Here is a 14,633-nt window from a genome sequence, read left to right on the forward strand (position 1 = left end):
CATTTCAGTATATACGTTTAACCCTATAACCCATTTTGTCCTGCATTTACTGAGGGTCCATCAGTTTTAAAGATGTCTGTGCTCTGGAAAACATCCCCCTAGCCAGAGTGAAATGATTTCAACACCCTCACACAGACCTAAATTTGAGGGTAGAGTGTTCACATTCTAGGATGGGAGCCTAAATGCAGAGTGGTTCATCCACTGCTTCTCTATAACCAATTTTATTTATTGAACTTTTAATGCTCTTCCTTTTTAGCAAGACACATTAGAGATGTTTTCCAGCTTTGCATATCAGACAAAAATATACTATTTATGACTGTGGTCACGGAAATTTGCCTTTATTTCAATCACTATGTAAGAGTAACATCAAACTAATTTAATTTTAATATTCAGAATAAGAATAATTAAAACAGCTTTACTTAAGACATCTCACTCAGGAAGGAGAAAGAGTAATGAAAATTACTTTTTTTTTTTTTTTTTAATGTGATTGCCCACATCCTCAGGTCTGTTGGTTTTATGATATGAGCCCTCGCTGCTCTGCACGAGCTCAGAGCAGCTTTCTCCCTGCTACTCTGTTCCCTGAGAAAATTAATTCCCCTACCCTAAACAAGCATCCCTTCATTCCTTTATTGCTAATCCCTAATTGCATGCAGCAGGCTGCTGCTTTACCAGATCCCAAATAACCTATGCGAAAGTTTTGGTTCCAAGTGATTCTAACAGGGTTTGGTACATTATTTCTACTTACTTTCTGAAAATATACTAATTTGCCTCCATCCTACTTGATTAAATGACATGATCCAGTGAACATTTTCAAAGCCACATAGGTATATGATATGTGCACCATTCCGGCAGAAGTCAGACCTGGAGGTGCAGGAATCACACAACAAAATTATACAGCACGTTGGAAAATTCACTTGCACCATTAAGCACCAACTAGCAACACCAGCCAGGAAACAGGAAAGATACCACCTGCACCACCAGGAGATGCACATTTGCATTTTTGAGGTGACATGGCAGCTGGACACCATATAGGGAGAGAAACAGGGAGGAGGGAGCACCACGCTTTGGATGCAAATCCACAGGAAAAGAGCTGGCTGGAGATCCGCAGGCCAAAGTTAATACAGCAAAGACCTTTTAATCTAAATAGACAAAACAAAACAGAAGAATGTGGAAAACAGCATATAATCTTTGAGCACTTGATTTGGCTCAAGGATTGTTTTCTTCTACACTTCTGTATTCCTCAAAATGGGGGGGATAAGGGGATGGGGGTATGATATAAGGTGTAAATAGGCCTTCTCCTTCCTACTTCTACTTAACTAAAGAAAATTATAACCAGGCTCTCACCCCTTTGCCCATCAGCCTTCCACCTTGCAGAACATCATTAGTGGCGTAACCACACAAGTCTTAAAAAACAGGGAATGACATTTACTAACATTAGGTCATTCCCCTTGGACCAGTAAAGGTTCAATTTTATGCAAATATTGTCAAATGTCAGTCTAAGAGATGCTTGAAAGAATAAAGCCAAAACCAGACCATAACTGAAGAACACCACCCTCAAAATAATTTAAACGTGCTATTACAAAGCAAACGGAGAAATAAGCAGAACGTAGTCAAGGTAGATCCAAATACACCACTATAAATTGGTTAACGTTTTGACTCCCAAGTATCAAGACTTTTCCCAAAATCATGATATGTATATAAGTATACTCTCTATAAATGGTGTATATATACATACACTATATGACTTTTTATACAATACAGTACACAGCAATATATATATACTATACAGCTTCCGGTGTGCTGGGAAGCACATTCAGAAACACATCGCAAAGGAATTATGAGGAGATCTGACTGACATCTCCCAGTTAATCTGAAACACCACAGCTGGACACTTTTTGCGTCTGTTTTCCACCCCCTACACATTTTGGCGCACTCAGGTTCCGTTTTGTTACAAAGCTCCTCTCTGACACACCATCCAACATCACAGAATGGTTTGGGTTGGAAGGGACCTTCAAAGATCATCTAGTCCACCCTCTCACCATGGGCAGAGACACCTTGCACTAGATCAGGTTGCTCAAAGCCCCGTCCAACCTGACTTTGAACACTCCTTCATCCACACCATCTCTCTGACTCTGAGCAGAGCAGAAATACGCTTCTGCTAGCTGTGCTTGTACAAGCCCCAAAAAGATGTCTCCTCATGATCCATTTATTTTCATTTTCATTCAACGCCAAAGGTATAAAGACTTGAAATCCTCTGAAAAAAACCCCAAACATCACTAGTGAGATAAAACAGAGCTGGTGGCAAGCTACTCATTCATATACTCTTTTCCCCCACATCCCTGATGTGGTCTTGTTGCCAGTTTCCCCATCACTCTCCCCTTGGGTCTGACCGCTGGCACCAATCCCACGCCGAAACCAGCACCTGATTCCCCACAGAGTTGCTCAGGGCTTTCTGTACCTTCCTCCCTGTTTGTAAAGCACAGCAAAGTAAGCACCACAAAGTAAGACCAGCCTGTCTAAAAAGAACTGGGAGATGTTGAGCTCTTGGTCATACCCAGCCAGGAAAGCTCTGGCACTTCACTGATGGCTACCGCTCACTTAAAAAATCCGATCATTAATTAGGTGAAAAAACTGCCTGTCCATGCTTCATGCTCTTAATCTCCTCAAAACTACATCACACCAACACAATGTTTGGGAGAGGAGGGGAAAGAAATCTAAGCTGTACCTACAGATGACTGTTCTTCGATGTTATTTGGTAGCAGCATTCAGATTTGAGTCCATTTTCCTCACATTTAGTGAAAGCTAACATTTTGTTCTTAAAAAGGACCCAAAAAAGTCATTCAGTAAACAACTGTCCACACATTAAGTTGGGTGAGAGGAATTTCAATTTCTTGCTATGGGTAGTGAATTCAACTCAACATTCTTCTGTATGCACTGATCTAGCTCCCAATTATTCTGCAGCAGTTTAAATTATCTCAATTTTATCAGCAGGACTATTCAGAGTTTCTTCTGCATCTCATTTCCCTGGCTCATATCCTGACAGTTAAAAGGAGAAAACTACTTTGGATCTACCTCCTTCTATTTCCTTCCTTTTCTAATTTGCTTTACCTAATTTTCTTTCATCCCCAGCTCTGTTCCCTATTCCTCAGGCATATGAACGAACACTCAAGACACATTTTGGAATAAAGGTGGAAGAGTTTTATTGCAGTGGCTCCACAGAGCAAAAGCATAGAGATGTCTGGTTTTAGGCCACCCAAGCTGTGACCCTGTTCCAGCCAGAATCCAGATACGGTACTCATCTCCTCACCTGCATATCTGGCAGATAAAACACGTAATCTCAAGAAAGGATTTTCCCCAGAATGCTGTAAAAAACACCTTTAGGACTTTTAGAATCATAGAATCATATAATGGCTAGAGTTGGAAGGGACCTTAAAGATTATTGAGTTCCAACCCCCCTGCCATGGGCAGGGACATCTCCACTAGAGCAGGTTGCTCAAAGACCCATCCAGCCTGGCCTTGAACACCTCCAGGGATGGGGCATCCACAACTTCCCTGGGCAACCTGTTCCAGTGCCTCACCACCCTCACACTAAAGAATTTCTTCCTAATATCCAATCTAAATCTTCCCTCTTCCAATTTAAAACTGTTACCCCTTGTCCTGTCACTACATTTCCTGACAAAGAGTCCCTCTCCAGCTCTCCTGTAGGCTCCCTTCAGATACTGGTACGCCGCTATGAGGTCTCCCCGGAGCCTTCTATTCCGCTTGAAGAGAGTTCTGCTTGTCTTCTTGCTTAGTTCTGCTTGTCTTCAGTTTACTAAAAAAACGAAGAGCGTGATTTAGAAACTTGACTAGATTAGAAAGAGAGAGCACACATACAAAAAAAGCACCAGCAACATAAAGCCACCTTTTCACATCAGTCCTCCAATTTCTTTAACACAGTATCCAAATTCAGTGGTTTTCCTAACCCTTCCCATTTAGAAAAGCTTCCTCTGTTAAGATGCAGTCATTCTGCAGAAGTGAATGCGGTGCTATACAAAAGAACCAGAATGATGCATTTCCTCCCTTAAACTACACCTGTACGGTGTATTGAAACACCTGTAATAAGATTACTGCTCAGTCTGATAATAATATATACAGAATGGAAACCTATATCAGTTATGTACATGTCCAGATCTTTCTCCACCTTAAAAAAAAAAAAAGAAGAAAAAAAGAAGGGTTTTTTTATATGGTTGTCCACTACATCTCAAACCAGAAGCTCCAATAAGCTATGCAGTCTCTAACTGCATTTAATGTCACTGCATGTCTTGACATCAAGCCGAAACAAGAAAAGAAGGATTAGAGAATTCAGAAAAGTAAGTAATGTTCTTGACAGATATTGAAGCAAAGACGTAAGTCCTGGAACCTAGGCTGAGTCTTAAAGTATGTGAAGAAGTAAACGGTATTTACCCCTAACTCTCCACAAAAAAGGCAATTCCCTGTATAACTACCTTTTTTCTTCCGGAAAACATGCAAGGAGTCATTTTCTTTCACAAATGTGTACATATTTAGGAAAAGACAAAACCCCCACACCTAGCTAGTAAAGATGATGAGGGGGGGCTTGTACAGTAGCAGCCTCATGTATGACTTGACCTTCCAGCTGCTCGTCACACAGCAACAGTAAAACAAAGACTATGAACCCCCATTTCTGATGAAGCTTTTGTTTCAGAGGGTCAGAACACAACACCTACAAAAGTCAATGTATTGGTTTTCTCACAGAAAAAATATGGAGACTTCTTAAGCAAACAATATCCTGAAAAAGTGCTATGACCGCTCAGCTGTCTGACCTCTGTTTCAGACTGCCCCAGAAACCACGTCCAGGGGCAAAGCAAGCAGCTAAATCAGACTTTACGTAATATATTTGCAGTAATTCACCTTGAATGAGGTACATAATGATGCAATCACCCCTTCCCCTCCTGAAAGAGTACAGAAATGACAAAAATATACTGGTAAGTTTGAACACAAGGAAATGAAAAATATTTAACATTGATAGATATATTGTGGAAAATTTTCACAAATGCTCATTTGCCAAGAATATGAAAGTATATTTCTGGCTCTCACCATCTTGCCTGCAATATATTTATTGTCAGAAGCCAGTTCATTCATTCATTAAAATATTACACCTGTAATGGCTGAAAGGTTTTACTACGCTGTAACATTAACATTTGAAAAGTGAATTTGAAAAAGCCTTAGTAAAGTTTTTACAAACCCTAAAGACTAAATCTGTTAACGCATAAAATTTCTTCAACGAGGAGAACCTAAAAAACCCTAAAGGTTTGTTTCGGATGGCTCAAGATGAAGGTCTGAGTTGAAAAGGCATCTAACGAAAGACAGCTCCACAGAGCAGACAGATACCCAAATTCATAAGAAAAAGCTCAGCGCTACTTCAGTGCAGGCAGGCAGGTGCTGCAGCACCTATTCTCTGCACACAAATACATGTGGGTATAATTACCCTCTCTCTCCCAGAAGGAAACATAAGAGTAAAATGCCGGCACAAGGCTGGAGAAAGGTTGAGAGTTCAATAGACTGCGGACACATCTCATTACCACTGTCCCTGCTAACACACCACTAACTTCCTCAACCCACCCCCCAGTGGCTCCCCAGTCCACTTCGACTGAAATAAATCTACTGTTTAAACTGCGTTAAGTTAAGCAAAATCATTTTGGCAGAAACAGAAGGGTTCCCGTGTTCAGCTGGCAGGTCGGGATGCGGCAGTAAATGCCCGCAGATGAGTGACAAGCTGCTGTGGGGGGTGGCAGACGGAGAAGAGAGGTTGCCATCACAGCCACAGCAGTCATGGGCATGGAGACCCAGAGCACCTGTACTTCTTAAATATGTTGCGGCCCTGTTCCTCCGTGTTCAAAAGGCCACTTTTTCAGCATGAAAAAGGCAGTGCCTTTGCCTGAGCAACTGTCCCTCAGGCCCAGCATCTCACTTCGAAGACAACTGTCTGCAGTCGGGATCCATGTCAATTAAACATCAGCCATTTCATTAGAAGGTGCTGTCTGGCACGTGCAAGGAGAGCAAGAAAAAGCACTGTGCAAGAGCTGCCCGAAGGCGTACCTGTTCGGAGAAATTACTGCCAGAAATACTCAAGCACTTGGACTTTCTTCTGGAGCTTGGTAGCGGCTTCCTTTCTGCTGGGTTCATCTGCACCCCAGGAAGCAGAACGGGAGGGAGGAGGCCCAGGCCGAGAAGATGTTAGAGTTCTCTGTCTCCCACTGTCATTTCACTCGGTACAAACAAGGAACAGCCTTCCTTAGGCTCGAGGGGAAACTTATTTTGATGCACGAATGAATTCAGTCATCTGTACTGAGTTACTCAGTTTGCACATTGTTGATGTTTAAATCGGTTAATCTCCCCCCAAATACGGAAGTTTCTGAAACTGCATTGGACTGTGCTCTTTTTCCAGAGATTTATTGTTCCTTGAGTAACACATTATTATCACTACCTGTTGGATCAGTGTTCCTACAGCAGTATATGAACGCTAAGTACTGTCACCATCTGTTTTCTGACTAGCCTTGCTGTCCTTTTACCCGCAATACCACTTCCCCTGTCATTTGTCTTAAAAAAAAATAGCAAATCCTATGCCACAGGGCAGCACAACCTCCTCAGCTCTTCAATTGTTTAAACAGGTGACAAAGTGGGCTCTTTCAGTTTCCCTCAAAACAAGCCTGTCTCCTGTCATTCTCTTGACCAACACCATGAAACTTTGCCATTTCTCGTTGAACTTCCCCTCCTAACAAAATTAAAGAGCAGAGAACAGATACCAGGATGCTGTTCAACTCCCTCTTGCCCAAAAAAGGTCTCTGAAGGTCTGCAGCAAGTTGCAGATCCGAGAACTTTCCCACCAGCGGTTCCACTTCTCAACCACCAGCTCGTGTGTGTCCCTCCCCACCCAGCAGAGCCCAAGCACACCCCAAAAGCATCTGATACAGGCTTAACCCACGAGCTGCTGGAAATGATACAGCGGCAGTGTCTCTCTGAGCAGCAGCAGATGTTGAAACAGAAGCTGCCGCAGCAGGTAAGATGTGAGCAACCTTCTGCCAGGGCTCAGAGCGGCCTCAGTTTCCTACCTGAATATATGACACGTAAACGAGTCGCAGAACAAGGTCAAGCAAGCTGGAACACCTCATTAAATTTCCTCAATGCCCATATGACCAGGTACTCCAGGCACTGTAACTGCTTAACGTCACTATTGTATTAAAGGAGGAAAGAGATAGGAGTATCACACTGCCTAGAGCACGCGGGTGAATCTGAAACAGTAGGTTTTAACAAGAAAAAAAAGGTATTTCTGTATACATAAATACATACATAAATAAAAGAAGGAAATTAAACTGATTCTGGGGAGCAGGCAAAATTACATCTTCACTGGGAAGTTTGCAGACACGCGGTAGATACAGCGTAATACATTCAATAAAAAGACCTAACTTGACTATCTCAATTATAGTTACGTTTGGCACCAGTGAGAGGAGAAAACCAAACCCAGCAGAGAACTCAGTCCTACTAATATTTCTAGCCTTTGTTATTTTGGTTGCCAGGGTACATAATTATCCCCACACACACACTATTTGTGCTGTTAGGTGTACAAACAGTCAGTCATATAGCTCAGCTATTTAATATTATTATGTTCAAATTTGATATGCCCCTGAGATGGACACAGGTCACTTAACAATTCTCTAAATTTTAATCTCAGCCTAAAACACTGTTTGACTTCACAACCGGCAAGGGGATAAAACTCACTAAATATTGCAAACATAATTAGATGTCATGAGGTGGGAAACTACAACCCATGACTGCACCGTCAAAACAAACATCACATGGTGGTACTCATTATCATCTCCATATTAACCCAAGTTTTATCCAACTACTGGAACCTTAAAACAGGATTCAAAATTTACTGTCGCTTCTCTGATGTTGCCATTTTCCGAGAAGAAATTAATTAAATAACCTGATTAGAGCTCTTAAAAACTGAAAACATCCAACCTGATTTGTACTGTATTAGTGAGTGGGATCCTGTATCTCTCGGAAATCAATATAGCATTACCATTAACTCCAATGAACGCAGCGACAGGCATACGGGCCAAATCCTAGAAGGCTGTACTCTCATTATTTTCTCAAACATGCACATCTCAATAAGGCAGCTGAGGAAAGTGTTTATAGAAATCGTGTTTGAGAGGAGTACATTAGCATTTAAGTATTTCCAAGTAAGTGGAAATACTTATATGCATGTTTTCGAGAAGTCTAGAGATACTGATTTACAAGAACTTAGGCTCCTCAAGTTTCAGTTCTTCTCTACAGGAAAATTTCCAGTAATGTCATCCTGTACAGAAAATGCAATTATTTTTTTTTACCTTAAAACATTCATAGGATATTTTAAAGTGCAAATGAAAAAGCCGAAATCAAGACCACTGTGTGAAATATTGGACATCAGATCCTGACATGCCTTGGAGTACCAGGAACCCTAGAGTAGGTGCAATAAAATAAGTTTTCTACAAAAAGAAATACTTTAACCCTTCAAGTATATTTATTCTACTTCAGATGGCAGAGGAAAAAATGTGTCATATTAAAAAGAATGAACTATGGAACGATAAAAACATCATCTCATAACTAGGTTCAAGTGCAATTCCCAGGCCAGATTAAACCTTCAGCTTTACTGTGAAGCTGCCTGAAAAGGAACGCTGCAGGTGATGCTGCAACTTGATTTGAGCAGTCAGTCACCTGTTTCAGGTTACGAAATGATTTCACCACTGTAACTTGTGTTGTTTTAGCGTCTGCCAGGGGTGCTATGCTGCCAAGCCATACACACGTGTGCCCCCATCCCCGTCTCTGGTGCTCTCCTTGCAGCAGGAGACCTGGTGGCAGGAGGGGCATGACCAAAGGCCAGAGTGGTGGTTAAGGGGAAAATGGGCTTGCAGGTACCAGGAGCCCTCAGCAGCTGACTTCTGAAGGGTGAGCAGTGTCCTTGCCTATCTAAAGGCAGAGGAAATTTCTTCATCCCTGGATATAGCTGTCAGTATCCTGAGCAAAGAAAGATGGATGGTGCACCAACCTAGGAATACTAAGGGACTCTCTACTGACAGAAAAAAGTCAGTGACAAAGGTGAATACCCAATATCCCATCTCCAGCTGCAACCAGATGTTGATGCTCTGGAGGTAAGTGAATAGTATACAATAATTAATCATAATCCCAGAAGTCAAATCAAGGACCAAGAAAAAACCATCTTCCTGACCCAAGAGAAAACCAGCCAAGTTCTGAAGCATGACATTTTATCATAATCTTGTCCAAGGCAGCAACATGTGTTACAATACGTGGAAAGCACTACACATAATCTTGTTTTGTCCACCCAGGGAAGAACGTAGGTGAACAGAGCACAGTCCTTGCCTCTTCTATATACATTGGAAATGTCCTCCACCGAGTCAAGCCAAAGCACATCTTTGAGAAGGAGACCCCATCTCACTTTAAACACTCCCAGTGGCAGCAAATCCATCACAATGCTTTATTTCCCTCATTGCTACTTATAATTTCAAGGTACAACACACCTAACCAGCTCCTAGACACTGGATGTCTCACTAGGGTCAAGTAAGTATCATGTATTTTTCTAAAACATATGAACGATATCTTCAGGCATCATTTCCCCTCTCGGTATCTTCTGAGCTCGATAAACTCTGCACTCCCTTTATTGTGAAGCTTGGTTTTCAAATCACTTTTTCTGAATCACTTTTGTCACTGCACTCTTACTAATATTTCACCTCCTTCCTCACGTGTGAGCAGCAAAACCAGACACAGAATTCCTGTGATCTTACTAATGCCATGTACTTTCCCATTTCAGTGCAATATTTATATTGCTATAGAGCCAAAGACCACACTTCAGTCGCAGCATTACAATGAAAACTCCTGTTCACATGATTCTTCGCACAAATTCTTAAGCCTTCTTTCAAATAACCAGTTTGAAGACAGTCTCCTATCCTGCTGGTGTAACTGCATTCCTGGTTCCTGTGTATCCAGCTGCAAGAAAAATGCCTTCTGCTGGATGCAAACCATTTTTAAAGGTGATTTTATTTTTTTTTTAAGAGTATGCCCTACTAGTAACTCATTCCACACGCACACAAAACTGCATGTAATCTGTTGGTAACCATGAGATATCATCACAAAAACTGCAAATATAACGATATTAAACCAAGATCCAGCCCCCTGGGGAACCCCGCAAGAAACAGCTGCACTCCTGTAGAAAAAAGGCACGCCTAAGTTCCTCTCTAAACTGGGAAAGATTTATGAAGCAACTTTGCCAATGTTTTTGGTATTTATTCCACAGTGACTCCATGGCACAATTGTTTTAAACTCACACTTGACTGCAGAGTTAATAGATATATCGGAGACACAATATAGGGTGAGTCTGCTACAATAGGACAGTTGATGAATAGCTTAGGAATTTGGGAGATGTGTTTTTTTACAATTCAGAACGCTGGGAAGCGATTTGCTCTAGTTCTACTGTAAATTGGTCTTTAACAATTGTTAAGTCATTCTGAAAGATTCAGAACAAGTAAGCCCTGGCTTGTCATTTATTTCAGAGGCTCCATTTTAAAAGTTTTCAATTTTTCACCCAGGAAAACAACAATGAATAATGTGCGTAAAGAAAAGCATTCATACAATTAACCGAAGAGTTTTAGGTTCGATTGACTATTAAAAAAAAATTAGAAACACTAATGGGTGCCCATTAGTCAACTGGGTAACCTATTAATTAGTAATATAATTCAGTAGCATATTTCCATGTACATAATCATATACACATTATTGATGAAGCTTGTAGCACTGCCTATTAGGCAATTGCTGAACACTTCCAATGCAAGATGCTGCTTCCAGCTGCTTGTAACTTGGCCAGACTTTGACTGTTTGGGTTGAAATTTTCCAAGTTGAATGTCTGCCTTGGGCTCAGTTTTGTTCCATGTGTTGTAGAGGTTGCCTCTGAGAAAGGGGTACAGAAAGAGGTAGACTGCAATTAGAAGAACTCAGCCAAAATATTTCAGCCGTTTTCAGGACAAGACCAGGGAAAATGCTGTCTTTCAACGTTAATAGAAATCTGTGGTGAACTTGGAAGGCTACAGCACCCTTCCAGCTCTTGGTGACAGATTTGAAATCTGACATGAGGGCTGGAGCTGCCATATTGGAGGTGCCCCTTTTCCTGCCCTCATGAAAAATCCACTTGCATTTGGTCAAACGTTCAAAGACGAATTGCACTTTGTGCATTTTCAGTAGATATTTACCAGGCCACGTCCACATTCTTCTCAACTCCTCAGGTGACACAGGCCATCCCCAGAGCAATAAGCAACTTCTCCCCCAGTGCCCACACACGACAGGACTGCAGCACAAATAACCATGCTCCAAGCCAGGGAACAGCATCAGGCTCCAGGCTTTCCATGTGGAAAGCTGGTGGAGGCCGTGATGGCACCAGGTACTTAGGACAGGAGCAGGAGTCCTGCTTCTCCTTGCCCTTTCCTACGGGTCTTTGCAACAACACAGACCACAGCCATGACCTACCACCAAGAGTTATCCTCAACAGAGAGCTCCAACAGCAGAGTCCCAGGCGTTACATTAGGAATCCAGCTGAGGAAGGATGGCGACACGTGTACGCTACCCTAGGCTGCCTATCTGCTTTTTGGCTCTTTTCCTAAGGGAAAGAAAACCTAGGAAATTACACACAAAAAGCAGTATTAAAAATGTGATTAACATGGCAGAATTTAGGAATTATTAGATCTAAGTGGCCTACAGTAATTAAAACCATCTCCTAGTGCTTATATGCATGGAGATCAACCCCTAATTTGCAAGTGACCTCATCACATTTTTTTCCCCCTAGAAGCTTTGCTACAATTAACACACAAATTCTTCTTTTTGCCCTTGTTCTCTAGAGCATCACTACACACTTTCAAACCACAGAGGGAATTATTTCTTTTCTCCCTGGTTCTTCTTATGGTTCTCACCACTACAGTAATCTGTAAGATAAAGGATACTGTTACCCACTTTTTTTTAAAGATGGGAAGCTAATATATGAAAAGATTAGAGCAAAAAGCTACAGACACTGAGCGAGAAATTCTGACACTCAAGACATGTATTTCTAACATGCTTAGACCTACAAAACATCTTCTGTACGTCAAGAGCGAACAGCTGTTGACTTTTTGTTCCAGATGGCCAAGGTCAGCATAACTGCACAGCAGATCCCAGGGACTCAGACCAGGCACCCAGAAAAATTAACAGTCCATGTGCAAAAACCTTTATGTTTACGTGGAAATCCTACGGGAAAGGCAGGGGCTGCAAGATCCAATTCTCCAGCCGTCTCAAGCATGAAACCACCTCTCCCTTTGCATATAACTGTCTCCTGCATTCATGTCACCTCTTCTGACTGCTCTACCTTGGTGGATGCACCTCTGGTTCATCACCCGAGCTGGCCGGGAAGGACAGTGGCAGATCACGTCACGACGGACACCATCATCGCACCCAGGTTCAGCGCGGGCAGATGAGCAGTCACTTTTACAACACCTGTGCACTTTGCCTTGCAATCTTACAGATAGGGTAGGGCTGGGAGGGGCGGAGAGGTAGGAAATGTATAGAATATTGAGTATATAGAGATCAGCTACATCCACTGGGTGGCAGGCATGTTTCGCAGGATCCCGATACGTGTACATACAAGAGGTATACAAACGAAACCGCTTAAATACTCTGCTTGTTCCCTGTCTCAGAAGCAGCAATTGAACAGATGAGGAAAAATAAATAAATAAATAAATAACTTTGCCCACAGGGCAAAGTTAACACATTCTGCCTTCATTTTAACACCGGCTTGTTGTCCGCAGCGCTGAGGCGTTCAAACTGCCCTGGTACTCAATGGTCCGAGCTGAACGGACACACAGTGCCCCCACATCGCTTCTGTAGGTGGGTGCCCCAACGCGAGACAGTATGGACCACGCAAGAGCCTTCAGAGACTCTGCTATGCTAATTAACACGTAAAGAGCAATGCCTCCAGAGGCCAAGCCTTTAAATTCTTCTCTAATTTAACAAACTTCGTGGGGGGAAATTTTTTTTTTTTTTTGGATTAAGCTGTAAATGCATCCATGTGCGTAAGCAGCCAAGTTTTAAAGCTTGGGAAAAAAAAAAACAACACAAAAAGCCAGTATTTTCCATGGATTTCCACTTAGCATCTAAGCAGAGTAATTTCAAAATTTGCTTAAAAAGATGTTTCTGGAGAAGAGGCCGCCGACCAAGTTTCAACCCAGCGCATATTTTTATAACCAAGTTGTAAACTACATAAAAACTAGACTTATAATGGAAATGCTGACAAGCGCATAACTACTGCAGTTAGCTATGACAGTCTGACCACAAGCCCTCCTTCAGGAAAAAAAAGCAACGTTTACTCCCTCCCCCCCTCCCTCCCCCTTTTTCAAGGCTGCTCGATGGCAAGCTGGGGCAGGGGGTGCGTGGTACGTACGGGTACCTCCGCCTTATTCTTTCATTATGAATTTAAGCAGCTCTTATTCCACTTATCTCCCACATGTTGAATGAGCCACCACCACCCCCAAACACCCCCCCCCCCCCCCGGTTTTGCCATAAACAACCAGAGGGCCTCTTAAACCCATGACTCACTCCGCTGGCTTCTCCTCCACCCTTGTGCACGACTAGAGCAAAAAGGTTGCCAGCCGTAGCTGGTGAATTAAACATTTTTTATTTTTTTTTTTCCACGGCACCGTCGGGAAATAACCCACACAGCGCTGTGAGGGGTGAATAAAACCCGGTATGACTTTTATACGGTGGGGAGGGCAGCTGAGGAGGGGCTACTCCAGCCCCGGCCATCCTGAGGCACGAACACCCACCCCGTCGGGGGCGTTCGCCCGTGTGCCACCGCGTCCCCGTCCCGCCACCGACCCTCAGCCCCGGCCGCACCCCGCTCCCCAACCCCCCCCCTCACCCTCGCCGCCGCCTCAGGGGCGCCCGCACGCGCCGCGGCCTCCCCGCGCAGGGGCGCGCGGCCGCCAACCGTCCCGCCCGCGCCCCCCGGGACAGCGCGGAGCCGCCGCCGCCTCACGGCCGGCAGGGAGAGGCCGGGCGGCGGCAGAGCGAGGAGGAGGGGGCGGCGGCGGCAGGCAGCACCCACCCTTCCCCCCGGCGGCACACGCGCTGCCCGAACTCCTCAGAAAGTTGGCAGCGGAGTCCGGCGGGACACGGGGCGCTGCTGGCCCCGCACCGCCGCCCGCACGGGGCCCGACGCCGCCTCCCCAGCCTTTCTTCGCACACCCACCCCTTCCCCCTCACCTCCCGTCTCCCACAGCCGCGGCGGGGCAGGAGCAGCCCGGCACGGGTGTGCTTGCCGACGGCGGGGCTCGAACTCGCGTCCCCAAGAGGCTCCGGAAAGGGGAGAGCCTCCCCGTTCCCCCCGAGCGCGGGACTGGCCGAAACCTGCAGCGGGCGAGCGGACACTCACCGAGCGGCGGCGGCTCCCTCGCCAAGCGGCTCCCCGCAGAGCGCTCGCCTCTCCCGGGGGCGGGGGAGGAGGAGCGGGCGAAGGGCGGAGGGAGGGAGGGAGAGCGCGGATTGAGCCCTGCCGGCTCCCG

The 14,633-nt window shown here is 44.2% G+C and overlaps 1 protein-coding gene across 1 annotated transcript in view; it reads right to left on the reverse strand.

Moving 5' to 3' along the window:
• ELF1 (E74 like ETS transcription factor 1) overlaps nucleotides 1–14,621 on the reverse strand; it is a 95,208-nt gene extending 80,587 nt beyond the window's left edge. Inside the window, exon 1 of the mRNA XM_074158598.1 lies at nucleotides 14,504–14,621. The gene's annotated coding sequence lies outside the window, so the exon portion shown is untranslated. The remainder of the gene's footprint in view (nucleotides 1–14,503) is intronic.
• Nucleotides 14,622–14,633: the final 12 nt, after the last annotated feature.

This window comes from Numenius arquata, chromosome 1, assembly GCF_964106895.1.
Source record: "Numenius arquata chromosome 1, bNumArq3.hap1.1, whole genome shotgun sequence".
Classification (NCBI taxonomy): domain Eukaryota; kingdom Metazoa; phylum Chordata; class Aves; order Charadriiformes; family Scolopacidae; genus Numenius; species Numenius arquata.